The 5080-nt window shown below is 37.3% G+C and overlaps 1 pseudogene; it reads right to left on the bottom strand.

Annotated features, from left to right (window-relative positions):
* Window positions 1–306: 306 nt before the first annotated feature.
* Window positions 307–1569, bottom strand: LOC100762753 (annotated as a pseudogene).
* Window positions 1570–5080: the final 3511 nt, after the last annotated feature.

The raw sequence follows: 5080 nt of genomic DNA, 5'->3' as shown, positions 1-5080 counted from the left end.
CAACTCCAAACCTACAGCTGGAATTTCATCTTATTTCCATGCTGCGTCATGAACAGTGACTAAGATTTTATAGCTCATTTTCTTTTACAGGCAGAATATAAATAGATGCACTCTAGAATGCACTTAGCCACTAAGAGATTTAAATGGGATCTTGAAGACTGTAGACAAATCCCGATGCAGTAATGACAAGCTGAGATGCTGTGCAACTGTTTGAGGGTTCCTGGTGCTATGTCTCCACCACTAGCTGAATATGTATTAACAACAAATGGAGAGGCAGAAAACACACTGGGTTGTCTTAGGGGCTGTGCACAGAAACCAAAAGGAAGGAAAATACTAAACATTGCTGAGAGCATCCACCCCAGGAAGGACTTTACCTTCCAGGAGCTCTAGACTGGAACCACCCCAGTGCTGACATGGTTGACTTTATCCTCTGTATTCCATTTGGCACAGCAAGTGGCAGTGTTTCCACCACCTATGATAGTCATGCAACCTCTAGAAGTGGCTTTTACCACCTCATTCATGAGGGACTTGGTTCCCCTTGCAAAAGCTTCCCATTCAAAAACCCCAACAGGTCCATTCCAAACAATCTGCTTAGCTCGAGTCACAGCCTTAGCATATTTCTTGCTGCTCTCAGTACCACAGTCCAAGCCCATCCAGCCAGCAGGTATACAAGAGGCCACAGTGGCTTGACCAGTCTTGGCATTCTCATCAAATTTTTCAGCAGGCAAGGTAATCTTCACACCATTTTTCTCGGCTTTGGCCATGAGATCTTTGACAATGCTGGCCCCTTCTTTATCATATAGAGAAGTGCCAATCTCCATGTTGTTGAGCACCTTAAGGAAGGTAAAAGCCATTCCACCATCAATGATAATCTCATTGACTTTGTCCAGCATATTATTGATCAGCTGGTTCTTGTTTGCAACTTTAGCTCCTCCCAAGATAGCCAGGAAGGGTCATTCAGGACTCTCAAAAGCTTTGGAAAAGTAGTTCAGCTCATTCTTCATCAAAAATCCACCAGCTTTCTGGTGGATTCACACCCACCATGGAGCTGTGGGCTCGATGTGCAGTCCCAAAAGCATCATTGACATAAACATACCCAAGTTTGGACACTGAGACCTGGAAAGCATCAATTTTGGCTGGCTCAGCTTTAATCTTGTTCCCAGAAGCATATTTTCCCTTCTCTTCTTCCTCTACATGAAAGCAGAGGTTCTCCAGAAGTCTGACAGTGCCAGGTGCTGGGTTGGCACAGGCATTCTCTACTTCTAGGACCACACAGTTCTTTAAGAACAGAACATCCTTACCAATCAGAGATTTGAGTTCTTCAACAACTGGCTCTAAGAAATACTTGTCAGGTCTGGGAACACCATCAGTCTGGCCCAGGTGGATCATAAGGACAACTGACTTGGCTCCACAGTCCAAGCAGAATTTGATGCTTGGGACAGCAGCCTTGATCCTTTGGTTATTTGTTATCTGATTGTTCTTCATAGGAACATTGAAGTCCACACTCATCATGACCTGCTTCTTCTTCACTTCCAGCTTGTCCAAAGTCAGTTTGTTAGAAAGCTACATTTTGGCAATATGGTAGGATCAAGAGGCTCAGACATGAGGAATAGTGGTTTACTTCTCTTATAGCCTTACTCTATTCTATTGTGTTTTGTTTTGAGTGTGTGTGAGTGAATGGAGAGAAAAATGAACAGTTAAGTAGTATGAAGCCATGTATTTATGTTTCACATGCTAGAAATTTCTTCACTGCTTTAAGCATTTGTTGAGCGATCAATTCTTTGCCTGATTTTATGTTATTAAGCAGTAATTAACCTGGCTTAATATATGCAAACTAGGTAGTTTCTGTTTTTATCAAACAGGTATACTTGATACCTTGCTGTTCTTATCATAAGGGTTTCCTGTTAAATAAATGATCTGTCCTTCACTTTCTGGATTCCCAGTTGATGCTAACAGGTAAGCCAAGTAATTATTTTTACTGTGCTCAATAACTTTATGAAACAAACAAGCACTAAAATAATGAAGCAGGAAGAAATAAATTATTTACTGTGTATTAAGCAAGAAAAGTATTAATTGAAATATGATAACAAGGAAAAACAATTAGGACAGTGGTAATTAGAAAGAGACTTTCTGGTGATGTGTGCTAATACTGAAGAGTAAACAGAACTTTTGCAGCCTTAGGAACTGAAAGAAGGAGAAGTTCTTGTCACTTCTTATCATCTAAGATGTGAGACTAATATGAGTTTGGAGAAGCTTTGGAGTACAATGCGCAAATCCCAGGCTAGATGACTAGATGCCATGCAAAGCAGGAAAATGGGTAAGTGTGTGTGTGTGTGTGTGTGTGTGTGTGTTGGATAAATTGAACCCTCTAACATTATCTGTATCAGGAAGAACAAATGCATATGTGTATATACTGTGTGAAAGGAAATTCAGAAAACTAATTATAAAAGACAGATTTCTGATTTGAAATGAAATGTTTAACTCAAAATTTCTGAAACTTCTGTGTTTCAGATTCTTCTTGAGAATCTTAAATATTGCTTTATTGATTGGCTTCACAAATGGGATTTTCTGAGAAAGTGATGTACCAAATCTTCTAATTTAACCCTTGAAATCATATCCTGGTCTATGATTCATTTCTTAAGCTTCCAATAAAATGTGTAGAGGAATAAACACAAATGCGATGGAAACTATAAAAATATTGAGAGATGTTCATAGAAACTAAGTAGTTATAAAAGTTACATACTCAAAGCACCTTATATATAAAGAATGACAGCAAAACATACTTTGGTTTTATTATATATATATATTATATATATATATATATATATATATTATTTATATATGTAAATATATACATATATATATTATATTATTTATTATATTATTATATATTATAATTATATATAATATATAATATTATATATTATATAATATATATTATGTATATATATTATTTATATATGTAAATATATACAAATTATATATATATATATATATATATATATATATATATATTACTTGAAGCTAACATTCACACAGGGCTATTGCCTGCAAGCTTTAGCTTTCATAGCAAAGTGAATGAGTATAAAATTATTATGGATTTCTTGAGTTTTGTAAACTTGCAACTTCCTAAACTATCCCTTTCTACCAGCCTAATGATTTACTACTACTGTTAGCTAAACCTTTGTTGGCAGCCCCTGGTTTAGAACATAGTCCTGTGTGCCATGACAAAATCCTGACTTTCTTTCTGGACAATCCCATTTTACTGTTTTATCTGTCTTTTCTTTCAGAAAATGATTTCTCTAGAACCAAGAGTCCTTTATCTCAGAATACAGATTACTCTGGACAGTTACCTGAATGTGATTTAATGCTATTGTTAAATAATTGAATGGATTGTGAGTTACTTCATCCTACATAGATGTGTTAGATTTGTGAAAGTTTAATATAGTAGTGGATCTGAAAACACTCAGTACTTAAATGAATATGGACAATAAAGAGGAGCTTATGGTTATGAAGTGTGTAAATTATTTAAAAAAAATCTTTAAGACTTTTATCACATGTAAGGAGACCCAGTTGCAAACAGGAAAGACATGCACTCATTCATAAAAGTAAAGTTAGGCAGAAGAACAATTTAAAGGCAATCAAATCATTAGCCCTACAAAATCATTTGTAAATATTTATTTTGTTTATTTTATCCTTCTTCTGAAATTCCTATAAACACAATCATCAGGAGACATAAGAAGTTCACAATCTTCCTGGAAACAGATAAATCTGAGTTTGTTTCACTGATCTTTTTATTTTTTCCAGAAATTGATTGATAGAATTATCTATAATTGTACTCAAACCTATTATTTGATATTTACTTATTTCTTAATTTAACTTAAGTTCTTTATTGAATCTTTTGTAATTTCACATTTTACACCCTAATTCCACTCACCTCCAAGTATCTCATATCCTCCCCTCACTCCTGCAATACTCCCTAACAGAAAACTTTTAAAAAGCAATCAAAATGTAAACAATCAAGTAAACAAAAAGAAAAACAGAACAGAACAAAACAAACAAACAAAACACATCTCCACTCCTCCATCTTTCCTCACTCTCCAATATCTCTTCCTTTACCCTGGTGGCATTGGGAGTGTATCTCACACAGTATATCCTTTTGTCCAATCAGTTTTACTTGCAAATTTCATTCCAGCGAGTCATTGGTCTGTTTCAAGGCCTTTGGTTTATGGTATACCACCAAAACTCCTCTTGGTTATCCTCAGTTACTCTGAGTCATGTAGATCCTTTGGGTATTGTTTTATAGGACCAGTCCCTTCACAACTCCAGCAGGTCCTAAATGGGGTATATGTTGGGGGGGGGACAACCATAGGCCTGTCATCTGGCCTGGGTGGTAACTTTATTTGGTTATTCCAGGCTACTGGAGACAGCCCACTCAGGTCAGAGACAGATCCAGCTTCCCTACGCCATGTCATCAGGGTCAATTCTCCCTCAGTGGTGATGTCAGGAGTCATCTCTTCTATGTGTGGAAGACCAGCTCTCCTATGAGGGTTGGGCCAGCTCTCTTACTGCAGTGTTAAGTGTGGGGCAGAGACAGCTATCCCAGGGCCAGGGAAAGGCAGGGCCAGTTCAGCACAATCCTCTGATTTTATCATGTATGGTTCCTACAGCCCCCTGTGTAGTTGGAAGTTTTTCTCTGTCTGACCTGGTCCCAATGGACTGGTTTCTCTCTGGCCTGTTGGTCCCCACAGCTGCTTATGAAATAATCACTCAGAGGCTTATTATTGACTAGCTCTCACATTAAATCAACCCATTTCTATTATTTTTTATTTTATCATGAGGCTCATGGCTTGTTACCTCATGTCTTGCTTCTGTGGCTACATGGTGTCTCCTCAACTCTTCCTTCTTTCTCTATGTCTGTTTGCATTTCCCTCATATTTATGTTCTGGCCTGTCATAGGCCAAACAGATACATTCATTAACCAATAAAATCAACACATATCCCCAACATATAGAAGGACATCCCACATCACCACTGAGGTGACATAGGGCATAGACATCAACACAGTCCCCAGCTTTCT

The sequence above is a fragment of the Cricetulus griseus genome, chromosome 3 (genome assembly GCF_003668045.3).
Source record: "Cricetulus griseus strain 17A/GY chromosome 3, alternate assembly CriGri-PICRH-1.0, whole genome shotgun sequence".
Lineage (NCBI taxonomy): Eukaryota > Metazoa > Chordata > Mammalia > Rodentia > Cricetidae > Cricetulus > Cricetulus griseus.
Note: the sequence above shows the minus strand (reverse complement) of the source record. Positions and strands in the feature narration are given on the sequence as shown.